Here is a 16,041-nt window from a genome sequence, read left to right on the forward strand (position 1 = left end):
CAGTCGGTTCTGACTGTTCCCCTTCTCATCTCATCTTCCTCTCCGTGTTGGTTCTGACTGTTCCTCATCTCATCTCATCTCCCTCTCCCTGTCGGTTCTGACTGTTCCCCTTCTCATCTCATCTCCCTCTCCCTGTCGGTTCTGACTGTTCCTCTTCTCATCTCATCTCCCTCTCCCTGTCGGTTCTGACTGTTCCCCTTCTCATCTCATCTCCCTCTCCCTGTCGGTTCTGACTGTTCCTCTTCTCATCTCATCTCCCTCTCCCTGTCGGTTCTGACTGTTCCTCTTCTCATCTCCCTCTCCCAGTCGGTTCTGACTGTTCCTCTTCTCATCTCATCTCCCTCTCCCTGTTGGTTCTGACTGTTCCTCTCCTCATCTCATCTCCCTCTCCCTGTCGGTTCTGACTGTTCCTCTTCTGATCTCATCTCCCTCTCCCTGTCGGTTCTGACTGTTCCTCTTCTGATCTCATCTCCCTCTCCCTGTCGGTTCTGACTGTTCCTCTTCTCATCTCATCTCCCTCTCCCTGTCGGTTCTGACTGTTCCTCTCCTCATCTCATCTCCCTCTCCCTGTCGGTTCTGACTGTTCCTCTTCTCATCTCATCTCCCTCTCCCTGTCGGTTCTGACTGTTCCTCTTCTCATCTCCCTCTCCCTGTCGGTTCTGACTGTTCCTCTTCTCATCTCCCTCTCCCTGTCGGTTCTGACTGTTCCCCTTCTCATCTCCCTCTCCCAGTCGGTTCTGACTGTTCCTCTTCTCATCTCATCTCCCTCTCCCTGTCGGTTCTGACTGTTCCTCTTCTCATCTCATCTCCCTCTCCCTGTTGGTTCTGACTGTTCCTCTTCTCATCTCATCTCCCTCTCCCTGTCGGTTCTGACTGTTCCTCTTCTCATCTCATCTCCCTCTCCCTGTCGGTTCTGACTGTTCCTCTTCTCATCTCATCTCCCTCTCCCTGTCGGTTCTGACTGTTCCTCTTCTCATCTCCCTCTCCCTGTCGGTTCTGACTGTTCCCCTTCTCATCTCCCTCTCCCTGTCGGTTCTGACTGTTCCCCTTCTCATCTCCCTCTCCCTGTCGGTTCTGACTGTTCCTCTTCTGATCTCATCTCCCTCTCCCAGTCGGTTCTGACTGTTCCTCTTCTCATCTCATCTCCCTCTCCCTGTCGGTTCTGACTGTTCCTCTTCTGATCTCATCTCCCTCTCCCTGTCGGTTCTGACTGTTCCCCATACCTTCATCCTATTCCTTCCCCTTTCACTCTTCTTCAGCCTCTACTGTTTCCTCTCTTCTCTCCTGTCATTCGTCTCTCTTCTCTTCCATCTCTCTCCAGTGTTAGTGAGCGTGCCTGGGCCAGATTGGTCTGTATTAACGTTAGTGGAGCGTGACCACAAAGCCGTGGAAAGGGAGTACCATCCATACTGAGATACTAAGACTGGTATTTACCATCACACAGTCAGCGCTGTGTGTGTGTGTGTGTGTGTGTGTATGTGTGTGTGTGTGTGTGTGTGTGTGTGTGTGTGTGTGTGTGTGCGCGTGCGTGTGTGTGTGTGTGTGTGTCTCACCACCACTCCAAATATGCATCAAATAACGTGGGCATCTTTCACCTCAGTTCTCAGAGGAAACATGGAGAAAAAGAGAAACTCTGATCTATTCTGGCAATCAGGTGTTGACTTGTATAGCTACATATGAAAGTGATCTACTCTGGTCATCAGGTGTGGACTTGTATAGCTACATATGAAAGTGATCTACTCTGGCCATCAGGTGTTGACTTGTATAGCTACATATGAAAGTGATCTACTCTGGCCATCAGGTGTGGACTTGTATAGCTACATATGAAAGTGATCTACTCTGGTCATCAGGTGTGGACTTGTATAGCTACATATGAAAGTGATCTACTCTGGCCATCAGGTGTTGACTTGTATAGCTACATATGAAAGTGATCTACTCTGGCTATCAGGTGTGGACTTGTATAGCTACATATGGAAGTGATCTACTCTGGTCATCAGGTGTGGACTTGTATAGCTACATATTAAAGTGATCTACTCTGGCTATCAGGTGTTGACTTGTATAGCTACATATGAAAGGGATCTACTCTGGCTATCAGGTGTGGACTTGTATAGCTACATATGGAAGTGATCTACTCTGGTCATCAGGTGTGGACTTGTATAGCTACATATGAAAGTGATCTACTCTGGCTATCAGGTGTTGGCTTGTATAGCTACATATGAAAGTGATCTACTCTGGCTATCAGGTGTTGGCTTGTATAGCTACATATGGAAGTGATCTACTCTGGCTATCAGGTATCTGATGAGAGATGTTGTGACTAAATATCTGTTCATCATTCACAGCCCAATGAACAAACTCCACTTCTAATGAAATCAAACTCAGCCCTGACTCCCCGACAAGTGTGTTAGTGTGTGTGTGTGTGTGTGTGTTTGTGTGTGTCCCATCATCCGTCTGTCGATACCCTCAGACAGCCTTCACCCCAGTAACAGGAGAGGAGGAAGAAAAACTGCATCCTTCACTTTCTCTCTAATTAGAAAGGACAAACACAGTACTCTGATGGCCCGTCAGCTCTCTGTCAATACACACTATGCTGTGTGTGTGTGTGTGTGTGTGTGTGTGTGTGTGTGTGTGTGTGTGTGTGTGTGTGTGTGTGTGTGTGTGTGTGTGCGTAACAGCCTTCACGGACAAGCCGAGATGCGCAGCAGAGCAAACTATCCTCTCTTGTCTTCCAGATGACAAAGCAGGATCCTACAGTCACCCAATAGACTCTCTGTCCTGCTCTCCCTCTCTTCCTCACCCTTCCTGGTAGTAACACTGCCATGGCACGGCTCACTGAAGTGACCAGGGACTTCTATTGGACAGGCACTTTCTACAGTTTCTATGTATATTTTCTGGCCATATTGACTGTCTCTGCCCCTAGCACTGACTGCATGCTTTGAGATAGCATTGACTCTGTGTTGAATAGCTGTGTATAAAGCCAGGGGCGATGGAGAAGCTAGCTCCTGTAGCAGGCATGGCCTTGGTGTGAATGAATGAAACACCAGAGCTGGGTATTGATATGATAATGTATTGAAATTGGAGGCTGTAGGGGACTGTGATGCTGGCAGGACACAGGGGAGAGATCTCTAGGGTATGGGGAGTTACCCAGCACAGCCCTGGGTGACCAGGATAAGCCCTAATACGCTGCTTTAAGAATGTCACTCACACACACAGGCATGGTGTTCCCATCCCTCACCCATATTGAGGGTTGCAGCAGAGATCTGTATGGTGGTGTGAGAGGCTGTGGTGAATGTCTTGAACTCTCTCTCTCTTCCCCCATTTCTTTCTCTCTCTCTCTCTCTCTCTCTCTCTCTCTCTCTCTCTCTCTCTAGCTCTCTCTCAATATAGTGAGTGGTGTCAGCTGTTGTGTTGGAGAGATCAGATAAGAGCCAATCATTTCACAGCGGCACTCCATTCAACGTAGCAATACTTCTCTCCTTCATCATCTCTCTTCATTCATTATCTCTCCTCATCCCTTTCATTCATTATCTCTCAACCCTATCTCTACTTCATCATCTCTCTTCATTCATTATCTCTCCTCATCCCTTTCATTCATTATCTCTCAACCCTATCTCTACTTCATTATCTCTCAACCCTATCTCTACTTCTCTCCTTCATCATCTCTCTTCATTCATTATCTCTCCTCATCCCTTTAATTCATTATCTCTCAACCCTATCTCTACTTCATCATCTCTCTTCATTCATTATCTCTCCTCATCCCTTTCATTCATTATCTCTCAACCCTATCTCTACTTCAATATCTCGCTTCATTCATTATCTCTCCTCATCCCTTTCATTCATTATCTCTCAACCCTATCTCTACTTCATCATCTCTCTTCATTCATTATCTCTCCTCATCCCTTTCATTCATTATCTCTCAACCCTATCTCTACTTCATCATCTCTCTTCATTCATTATCTCTCCTCATCCCTTTCATTCATTATCTCTCAACCCTATCTCTACTTCATCATCTCTCTTCATTCATTATCTCTCCTCATCCCTTTCATTCATTATCTCTCAACCCTATCTCTACTTCTCTCACGTTCTCTCTTTTTCTTCCCTCTTACTCCCTTCTCTGTTTCATTCTCTCTCTCATTCCTCATCTCCTCTGCACTCCTCTCTCATTCCTCATCTCCTCTGCACTCCTCTCTCTCTCATTCCTCATCTCCTCTGCACTCCTCTCTCATTCCTCATCTCCTCTGCACTCCTCTCTCTCTCATTCCTCATCTCCTCTGCACTCCTCTCTCTCATTCCTCATCTCCTCTGCACTCCTCTCTCTCTCATTCCTCATCTCCTCTGCATTCCTCATCTCCTCTGCACTCCTCTCTCATTCCTCATCTCCTCTGCACTCCTCTCTCTCTCATTCCTCATCTCCTCTGCATTCCTCATCTCCTCTGCACTCCTCTCTCTCATTCCTCATCTCCTCTGCACTCCTCTCTCTCTCATTCCTCATCTCCTCTGCACTCCTCTCTCATTCCTCATCTCCTCTGCACTCCTCTCTCTCTCATTCCTCATCTCCTCTGCATTCCTCATCTCCTCTGCACTCCTCTCTCTCATTCCTCATCTCCTCTGCACTCCTCTCTCTCTCATTCCTCATCTCCTCTGCATTCCTCATCTCCTCTGCACTCCTCTCTCATTCCTCATCTCCTCTGCACTCCTCTCTCTCTCATTCCTCATCTCCTCTGCATTCCTCATCTCCTCTGCACTCCTCTCTCATTCCTCATCTCCTCTGCACTCCTCTCTCTCTCATTCCTCATCTCCTCTGCATTCCTCATCTCCTCTGCACTCCTCTCTCTCATTCCTCATCTCCTCTGCACTCCTCTCTCTCTCATTTCTCATCTCCTCTGCATTCCTCATCTCCTCTGCACTCCTCTCTCTCATTCCTCATCTCCTCTGCACTCCTCTCTCTCTCATTCCTCATCTCCTCTGCATTCCTCATCTCCTCTGCACTCCTCTCTCTCATTCCTCATCTCCTCTGCACTCCTCTCTCTCATTCCTCATTCCAACCCAGGAGAAAATAGGGAGGATATACAGTACCAGTCACAAGTCTGGACACACCTACTCATTCAAGGAGTTTTCTTTATTTTTACTATTTTCTACATTGTAGTATAATAGTGAAGACATCAAAACTATGAAATAACACATTTGGAATCATGTAGTAACCAAAAATATTTAATAAATTGAGATTGTTTGGGATGAGTTGGACCACAGAGTGAAGGAAAAGCAGCCAACTGTCACGTCCTGACCAGTAAAGGGGTTATTTGTTATTGTAGTTTGGTCAGGACGTGGCAGGGGGGTGTTTGTTTTATGTGGTTCTGGGTTTGTTGGGATATGTGTTTATGTTTATGTCTATGTCTTTGTGTTGGCCTGGTATGGCTCTCAATCAGGAACAGCTGTACATCGTTGTTGCTGATTGGGAGTCATACTTAGGTAGCCCTGTTTTCACATGTCCCTTGTGGGAAGTTGTTTTTGCACTGCTGTGTTTAGCCTGCAATACTGTGCGTCCGTTCGTTTTTCTTGTTTTGTTATTAAGTGTTCAATAAAAGTAAAAATGAGCACTCAACCCGCTGCGCCTTGGTCTACTACATACGACGACCGTTACACCAACAAGTGTGGGAACTCCTTCAAGACTGTTGGGAAAGCATTCCAGCTGAAGATGGTTGAGAGAATGACAAGAGTTTGCACAGCTGTCATTGAGGCAAAGGGTGGCTACTTTGAAGAATATAAAATCTAAAATCTTTTGATTTGTTTAAAACCTGTTGGGGATAGGGGCAGTATTTGCACGGCCGATAAAAAACGTACCCGATTTAATCTGGTTACTACTCCTGCCCAGTAACTACAATATGCATATAATTAGTAGATTTGGATAGAAAACACTCTAAAGTTTCTAAAACTGTTTGAATGGGGTCTGTGAGTATAACAGAACTCATATGGCAGTCAAAACCCTGAGACAAATCCTAACAGGAAGTGGAAATCTGATGTGTGGAATCACTTTCAAGCCTTTGCCATTGAAACACACAGGGACTTATTAATCATTTAGCACTTCCTAAGGCTTCCACTAGATGTCAACAGTCTTTACAAAGTGGTTTGAGTCTTCTATCGTAGAAACTGACCCAAAGAGAGGCTTGGGAAGTTGGTCACAGGGGGAGGGCCATTACTACTATGACGCGGGTGCCCTTGGGAACCCTTTTGTTCCGAAACGTTTAGTAAGACAATGCAATCGTCCGCCTTGAATATTATTGAAGCTCTGGTTGAAAAAGGCCCTAAAGATTTATGTTATACAACGTTTGACATGTTTGAACGAACGTAAATAAAAAAATTTGGCACATTCGTGACGACAAGTCCCGCGCGCTTCAGTACATTATGAGTAGCCTTCGGAACGCGCTAACAAGAAGGAACTATTGGGACATAAATTATTAACTTTTTCGAACAAAACTACATTTGTTGTGGACCTGGGATTCCTGGAAGTGCCTTCTGTTGAAGATAATCAAAGGTAAGGGAATATTTACAATAGTATATTTGATTTTAGATGGTTCCAAGATGGCGCTAACATCTATCGCCTAGCCTATTTTTCTGAGCATACCACGTCGTTTATTGCAAAGTGTGATTTCCCAGTAAAGTTATTTTTAAATCTGACAATGCGGTTGCATTCACGAGATGTTAATCTATAATTCTTTGAATGACAATATAACATTATAACAATGTTTTCGAATAGTCATTTTGTAAATTGTAGCGCTGATTCACCGGAAGCATTTGAGGGAAAATATTTTCTGAACGTCACGCGCCGATGTAAAATGCTGTTTTTATATATAAATATGAACTTTATCGAACAAAAAACGCATGTATTGTGTAACATGATGTCCTAGGAGTGTCATCTGATGAAGATTGTCAAAGGTTAGTGCTGCATTTAGCTGTGTTTTGGGTATTTGTGATGCATGCTAGTTGCTTTGAAAATGGCAGTGTGTAAAATAGTCATATGTTTGAGAAATTGAAGTTATAGCATTTATGAGGTTTTGTATTTCGCGCGACGTGATTCCACTGGCTGTTGACTAGGGTGGGACGGCAGCGTCCCACGTTCCCAGACAGGTTAACACTTTTTGGTTACTACATGATTCCATAAGTGTTATTTCATAGTTGTGACATCTTCACTATTATTCTACAATGTAGAAAATAGTAAAAATGAAGAAAAACCCTGGAATGAGTAGGTGTCTCCAAACTCTTGACTGGTACTGTATGAGTGTGAACTTCTCAGAGAGTGGATGTGTCTCAGAAGAGTGTCAGTATGTGTGGTGTGTGTGTGAACAGCTTCAGAGCGGAAACTCTAGACTGGCAGACTGTGATCGTCAGTGATAGTGGGTTTCCAATGCATGATATGTTAGACATACTAGGTAGGTCCATGTCATTTTAACAGCAGAGACTTCACTGTGTGTAGGAGTGTCCTTGCAAGCACTAGTTTGATTTGATCACAGTTCTGTAAATGTGTGTGTGTGTGTGTGTGCGTGCGTGCGTGTGTGTGTGTGTGTGTGTGTGTGTGTGTGTGTGTGTGTGTGTGTGTGTGTGTGTGTGTGTGTGGGATGTGTGTCTTCTCCCCGCTCTAGTTTATTAGATGGTTGCTAGGAGAAAATAACAATGTACTCCCCTGAGGAATCTCTGAGAGGTAATGACAAAGATTGTCCTCATGAAACCACATTCTCTTCACTCCATGTGTGTGTGTGTGTATGCAAAAGTAATTGTATGTAGGGGCATATGCATATGAGTGGGAGTAATGCATGTGGGTAATGTGTGTATACACTCCCACACACAGCAACTGTGCTCCATCAACCTCTCTCTCTCTCTCTCTCTCTCTCGGGAAGTGACACAGAATTCTTTTTAACTGCACTGGAGAAACATTCATTATAACAACCCCCCCCCTCCACCCCCCCTCCCCCAATGTCACCAGAAAATAGAAAGTGACATATCATTTGAAAGCAATAGCACTTGTCTTTTTGGAAATCAAACTGAAATCTTACTTCTGCCAATGTCATAAGAATGTCCCCACTAGTGAAAACATTTAGTATGCATGGGAAGGGTACACACTGATGGTCGTTGTAAAGCAATGCATTTCCTTCTCCATCCACATGACCTTGTTTGCATCCTCCACACATTGACCTCGCTCCTCGTTTACAATAAGAAAAGTGAAAGTTTCCTCACCTGTCTGTGTCTTATTTAACTTGAAAGCCCTGATTGCTAGGGTCATTTTAAGATGTCAAGCTTTAAAATCTGTTCAGCCATTTTGGCACAGTGACTCACTACCAAAACCAGATGCAACTGGTTTCAAGCGGCCAAAAGACGTCATGTGATCTCCTACTGCTATCTAGTGGACGAACTGGGAATCAGACAGGGGGTATATCTACATAAATGGATAGATAGTGACTTAAGCTTTCTCCTTACATGTATATCATTCCTGGAAGATGAAAAATGCACATTGCACAAGCGAGGCGCTTTTAACCTTTTACTGCAGTGGGATAAACCCGGGTCACACAGTGTTTCTTGGTGGTCTTAAAGACATCTACTACTAAATATACACCTCACACACACATGGCTATGAGCTTCAACAAAGCTTAAAGAAGACCCTGCACCATGTCAGATATAGAGCTGAATTGTATTCCATTTTGACTTTTCATCCCAATATTACACTTTATACACATCACAGAAGACTGAAATATAACAACACTGTTTGACATAGAAACACCGGATTTCCCCGGTTGTCACGTATGCTCCCTCTCTGGCCTCTAGGTCATCAGGCTGCTGATTACACACACCTGTCACCATCATCACTCACACCAGCGCCTCATGACTCCATCACCTCCTTGATTACCATCACTATATGTGTCCCTCCCCTTGGTTCCCTCCCCCGGTGTTATTGACGCTGTTTTCATGTTGGTGCGTTGTTTGTGTTTTGTGTTCATTGTTTCTTTTATTTATTAAAACACTCACTCCCTGAACTTGCTTCCTGACTCTCAGCACGCTCATTACACTGGTACATTTCAGGGGTTTTTGGCCTGCTATATCTTGGACCCTGTAGTCGTCACATTGTTTCCGACACATTAATCAGAATCCCACATTTCTTACCTTTCGAACAGTACTAAGCATGTGTTTGTATGACTTATAGTTTTGAAACCAAAATGTACTTTATGAGGGTATATATACAATATTATGTGTTGTTTAGAAAATGCCACCAGAGCGGGTCAGAGTTTAACAGGATATACCCTCATATCAACCACAAATACAGAACTGTAGGAGCATTGAAAGCAGTGGTGACAGTTACAATAGAGTTGATAGAGAACAATAGAGAGGAATAGAGAGGAATAAAGAATAATAGAGAGGAATAGAGAACAATAGAGAGGAATAGAGAACAATAGAGAGGAATAGAGTTGATAGAAGAGAACAATAGAGAGGAATAGAGTTGATAGATGAGAACAATAGAGAGGAATAGAGTTGATAGATGAGAACAATAGAGAGGAATAGAGTTGATAGATGAGAACAATAGAGAGGAATAGAGTTGATAGATGAGAACAATAGAGAGGAATAGAGTTGATAGATGAGAACAATAGAGAGGAATAGAGTTGATAGATGAGAACAATAGAGAGGAATAGAGTTGATAGATGAGAACAATAGAGAGGAATAGAGTTGATAGATGAGAACAATAGAGAGGAATAGAGTTGATAGATGAGAACAATAGAGAGGAATAGAGTTGATAGATGAGAACAATAGAGAGGAATAGAGTTGATAGATGAGAACAATAGAGAGGAATAGAGTTGATAGATGAGAACAATAGAGAGGAATAGAGTTGATAGATGAGAACAATAGAGAGGAATAGAGTTGATAGATGAAAACAATAGAGAGGAATAGAGTTGATAGATGAGAACAATAGAGAGGAATAGAGTTGATAGATGAGAACAATAGAGAGGAATAGAGTTGATAGATGAAAACAATAGAGAGGAACAGAGTTGATAGATGAGAACAATAGAGAGGAATAGAGTTGATAGATGAGAACAATAGAGAGGAATAGAGTTGATAGATGAAAACAATAGAGAGGATTTTTTTTAACTAGGCAAGTCAGTTAAGAACAAATTCTTATTTACAATGACAGTCTAGGAACAGTGGGTTAACTGCCTTGTTCAGGGGACAGAATGACAGATTTGTACCTTGTCAGCTCGGGGATTCAAACTTGCAACCTTTCGGTTACTAGTACAACACTCTAACCACTAGGCTATGCTGCCGTTGAGAGGAGTAAAGAACAATAGAGAGAAATAGAATAGAGAACAAGAGAGGTATAGAGAGGAATAGAGAATAGATATGAATAGAGAGGAATAGAGTAGCCGTGGCCAGTCTCTCCCACACACACAGTGTAAGCAGTAGGGTTAGTGATAGAATAAGAGCTAAGCAGGTCTCTCCACTCCCACACAGTATAGATCAGTGACCTGACTCTCTCATTGACTCTGAACAGCAGAAATACACAGAGGAACACAACACAGTATATATGATATGGACTTTATCCATCAATTCTAATAAAACACCCACATATATGACGAATGACACAGACACATACAGACACACATACAAATACTTTAGATGGTCAGTCTCACCGTTATACATCCACACACTCATCCTCTCCTCTCTCCAGCATCTAATAGCAGCAGTATTGGTATTCACAACACCCACACACAGACTGCTCAGGATTTGGAGCCAAGCACAGGGATCCCTCGTAAAAGCCCAAGCACACACACACACCGGTACAGATACACACACACCGGTACAGATACACGCACACCGGTACAGATACACACACACCGGTACAGGTACACACACACCGGTACAGATACACACACACCGGTACAGATACACACACACCGGTACAAATACACGCACACCGGTACAGATACACACACACCGGTACAGATACACACACACCGGTACAGATACACGCACACCGGTACAGATACACACACACCGGTACAGATACACACACACCGGTACAGATACACGCACACCGGTACAGATACACACACACACACACACCGGTACAGATACACACACACCGGTACAGATACACACACACCGGTACACACACACCGGTACAGATACACACACACACCGGTACAGATACACACACACCGGTACAGATACACACACACCGGTACAGATACACACACACCGGTACAAATACACGCACACAGGTACAGATACACACACACCGGTACAGATACACACACACCGGTACAGATACATGCACACCGGTACAGATACACGCACACCGGTACAGATACACACACACCGGTACAGATACACACACACCGGTACAGATACACGCACACCGGTACAGATACACACACACACACCGGTACACACACAAACACACCGGTACAGATACACACACACACACCGGTACACACACAAACACACCGGTACAGATACACACACACCGGTACACACACACCGGTACAGATACACACACACCGGTACAGATACACACACACCGGTACAGATACACACACACCGGTGCAGATACACACACCGGTACAGATACACACACACCGGTACAGATACACACACACCGGTGCAGATACACACACACCGGTACAGATACACACACACACACACACACACCGGTGCAGATACACACACACCGGTACAGATACACACACCGGTACAGATACACACACCGGTACAGATACACACACACCGGTACAGATACAAACACACCAGTACACACACACACACACCGGTACAGATACACACACACACCGGTACACACACCGGTACAGATACACAAACACCGGTACACACACACTGGTACAGATACACACACACCGGTACAGATACATAAACACCGGTACACACACCGGTACACACACCGGTACAGATACACACACACCGGTACAAATACACACACCGGTACAGATACACACACCGGTACACACACCGGTACACACACCGGTACACACACACACACACCGGTACACACACCGGTACACATACACACACTGGTACACACATACAGCTGGTTCACTCACACACACCTACTGAAATGCAAAACCTACTCTCATGTCTGCATGATTTGCCCCCTAAAGAGGCCAAGACTTAACAAGACATGGGGATGTAAAAATGAGTGGAGAGGAGTGTTCATCTCTCACTCAGAAGGGTGGTGAAGGGGAGGAAGAGGAAGATAGATGAAGAGCAGAGGATAAAAAAGTATTGCCTTATAATACAAGACAACTGATCCACTAATACTGAGGGAAAGGTAATGAGAGAAAGAAAAACATGAGATAAGGGGAGAGGGGAAGGTGAAGGATGTAAGGAGTCAGGGACATAAGAACCAGAAATAAAAGAGAGATGGGAGACAGGAAGGTGAAGGACATAAGGAGTCAGGGACATAAGAACCAGAAATAAAAGAGAGATGGGAGACAGGAAGGTGAAGGATGTAAGGAGTCAGGGACATAAGAACCAGAAATAAAAGAGAGATGGGAGACAGGAAGGTGAAGGACATAAGGAGTCAGGGACATAAGAACCAGAAATAAAACAGAGATGGGAGACAGGAAGGTGAAGGACGTAAGGAGTCAGGGACATAAGAACCAGAAATAAAAGAGAGATGAGAGACAGGAAGGTGAAGGACATAAGGAGTCAGGGACATAAGAACCAGAAATAAAAGAGAGATGGGAGACAGGAAGGTGAAGGATGTAAGGAGTCAGGGACATAAGAACCAGAAATAAAAGAGAGATGGGAGACAGGAAGGTGAAGGATGTAACTAGTCAGGGACATAAGAACCAGAAATAAAAGAGAGATGGGAGACAGGAAGGTGAAGGATGTAAGGAGTCAGGGACATAAGAACCAGAAATAAAACAGAGATGGGAGACAGGAAGGTGAAGGATGTAAGGAGTCAGGGACATAAGAACCAGAAATAAAAGAGAGATGGGAGACAGGAAGGTGAAGGATGTAAGGAGTCAGGGACATAAGAACCAGAAATAAAACAGAGATGGGAGACAGGAAGGTGAAGGACATAAGGAGTCAGGGACATAAGAACCAGAAATAAAAGAGAGATGGGAGACAGGAAGGTGAAGGACATAAGGAGTCAGGGACATAAGAACCAGAAATAAAACAGAGATGGGAGACAGGAAGGTGAAGGACGTAAGGAGTCAGGGACATAAGAACCAGAAATAAAAGAGAGATGAGAGACAGGAAGGTGAAGGACATAAGGAGTCAGGGACATAAGAACCAGAAATAAAAGAGAGATGGGAGACAGGAAGGTGAAGGACATAAGGAGTCAGGGACATAAGAACCAGAAATAAAAGAGAGATGGGAGACAGGAAGGTGAAGGATGTAACTAGTCAGGGACATAAGAACCAGAAATAAAAGAGAGATGGGAGACAGGAAGGTGAAGGATGTAAGGAGTCAGGGACATAAGAACCAGAAATAAAACAGAGATGGGAGACAGGAAGGTGAAGGATGTAAGGAGTCAGGGACATAAGAACCAGAAATAAAACAGAGATGGGAGACAGGAAGGTGAAGGATGTAAGGAGTCAGGGACATAAGAACCAGAAATAAAACAGAGATGGGAGACAGGAAGGTGAAGGACATAAGGAGTCAGGGACATAAGAACCAGAAATAAAAGAGAGATGGGAGACAGGAAGGTGAAGGACATAAGGAGTCAGGGACATAAGAACCAGAAATAAAACAGAGATGGGAGACAGGAAGGTGAAGGACGTAAGGAGTCAGGGACATAAGAACCAGAAATAAAAGAGAGATGGGAGACAGGAAGGTAAAGGATGTAAGGAGTCAGGGACATAAGAACCAGAAATAAAACAGAGATGGGAGACAGGAAGGTGAAGGACATAAGGAGTCAGGGACATAAGAACCAGAAATAAAAGAGAGATGGGAGACAGGAAGGTGAAGGACATAAGGAGTCAGGGACATAAGAACCAGAAATAAAACAGAGATGGGAGACAGGAAGGTGAAGGACGTAAGGAGTCAGGGACATAAGAACCAGAAATAAAAGAGAGATGAGAGACAGGAAGGTGAAGGACATAAGGAGTCAGGGACATAAGAACCAGAAATAAAACAGAGATGGGAGACAGGAAGGTGAAGGATGTAACTAGTCAGGGACATAAGAACCAGAAATAAAAGAGAGATGGGAGACAGGAAGGTGAAGGATGTAAGGAGTCAGGGACATAAGAACCAGAAATAAAACAGAGATGGGAGACAGGAAGGTGAAGGATGTAAGGAGTCAGGGACATAAGAACCAGAAATAAAACAGAGATGGGAGACAGGAAGGTGAAGGATGTAAGGAGTCAGGGACATAAGAACCAGAAATAAAACAGAGATGGGAGACAGGAAGGTGAAGGATGTAAGGAGTCAGGGACATAAGAACCAGAAATAAAACAGAGATGGGAGACAGGAAGGTGAAGGATGTAAGGAGTCAGGGACATAAGAACCAGAAATAAAACAGAGATGGGAGACAGGAAGGTGAAGGACATAAGGAGTCAGGGACATAAGAACCAGAAATAAAACAGAGATGGGAGACAGGAAGGTGAAGGACGTAAGGAGTCAGGGACATAAGAACCAGAAATAAAAGAGAGATGAGAGACAGGAAGGTGAAGGACATAAGGAGTCAGGGACATAAGAACCAGAAATAAAACAGAGATGGGAGACAGGAAGGTGAAGGATGTAACTAGTCAGGGACATAAGAACCAGAAATAAAAGAGAGATGGGAGACAGGAAGGTGAAGGATGTAACTAGTCAGGGACATAAGAACCAGAAATAAAAGAGAGATGGGAGACAGGAAGGTGAAGGATGTAAGGAGTCAGGGACATAAGAACCAGAAATAAAAGAGAGATGAGAGACAGGAAGGTGAAGGACATAAGGAGTCAGGGACATAAGAACCAGAAATAAAAGAGAGATGGGAGACAGGAAGGTGAAGGATGTAAGGAGTCAGGGACATAAGAACCAGAAATAAAAGAGAGATGGGAGACAGGAAGGTGAAGGACATAAGGAGTCAGGGACATAAGAACCAGAAATAAAACAGAGATGGGAGACAGGAAGGTGAAGGATGTAACTAGTCAGGGACATAAGAACCAGAAATAAAACAGAGATGAGAGACAGGAAGGTGAAGGATGTAACTAGTCAGGGACATAAGAACCAGAAATAAAACAGAGATGGGAGACAGGAAGGTGAAGGATGTAAGGAGTCAGGGACATAAGAACCAGAAATAAAACAGAGATGAGAGACAGGAAGGTGAAGGATGTAAGGAGTCAGGGACATAAGAACCAGAAATAAAAGAGAGATGGGAGACAGGAAGGTGAAGGATGTAAGGAGTCAGGGACATAAGAACCAGAAATAAAAGAGAGATGGGAGACAGGAAGGTGAAGGACGTAAGGAGTCAGGGACATAAGAACCAGAAATAAAAGAGAGATGGGAGACAGGAAGGTGAAGGATGTAAGGAGTCAGGGACATAAGAACCAGAAATAAAAGAGAGATGGGAGACAGGAAGGTGAAGGATGTAAGGAGTCAGGGACATAAGAACCAGAAATAAAACAGAGATGGGAGACAGGAAGGTGAAGGATGTAAGGAGTCAGGGACATAAGAACCAGAAATAAAACAGAGATGGGAGACAGGAAGGTGAAGGATGTAAGGAGTCAGGGACATAAGAACCAGAAATAAAACAGAGATGGGAGACAGGAAGGTGAAGGACGTAAGGAGTCAGGGACATAAGAACCAGAAATAAAAGAGAGATGAGAGACAGGAAGGTGAAGGACATAAGGAGTCAGGGACATAAGAACCAGAAATAAAAGAGAGATGGGAGACAGGAAGGTGAAGGACATAAGGAGTCAGGGACATAAGAACCAGAAATAAAAGAGAGATGGGAGACAGGAAGGTGAAGGATGTAAGGAGTCAGGGACATAAGAACCAGAAATAAAAGAGAGATGAGAGACAGGAAGGTGAAGGACATAAGGAGTCAGGGACATAAGA

General features: G+C 44.1%; 1 long non-coding RNA gene across 2 annotated transcripts in view; it reads left to right on the forward strand.

Moving 5' to 3' along the window:
* The first annotated feature begins 12,139 nt into the window (after positions 1-12,139).
* Positions 12,140-16,041, forward strand: part of LOC115182337 (uncharacterized) — a 4,412-nt gene continuing 510 nt past the window's right edge. Inside the window, exons 1-2 of one of the 2 annotated variants that reach the window (XR_003873719.1) lie at positions 12,140-14,794; positions 14,923-16,041. The exon at positions 14,923-16,041 is cut by the window's right edge and continues 510 nt beyond it. This is a non-coding gene — a long non-coding RNA (uncharacterized LOC115182337). The remainder of the gene's footprint in view (positions 14,795-14,922) is intronic. The other variant, XR_003873720.1, reaches the window with a different exon arrangement.

The sequence above is a fragment of the Salmo trutta genome, unplaced genomic scaffold (assembly GCF_901001165.1).
Source record: "Salmo trutta unplaced genomic scaffold, fSalTru1.1, whole genome shotgun sequence".
In the NCBI taxonomy this organism is placed as follows: Eukaryota; Metazoa; Chordata; class Actinopteri; order Salmoniformes; family Salmonidae; genus Salmo; species Salmo trutta.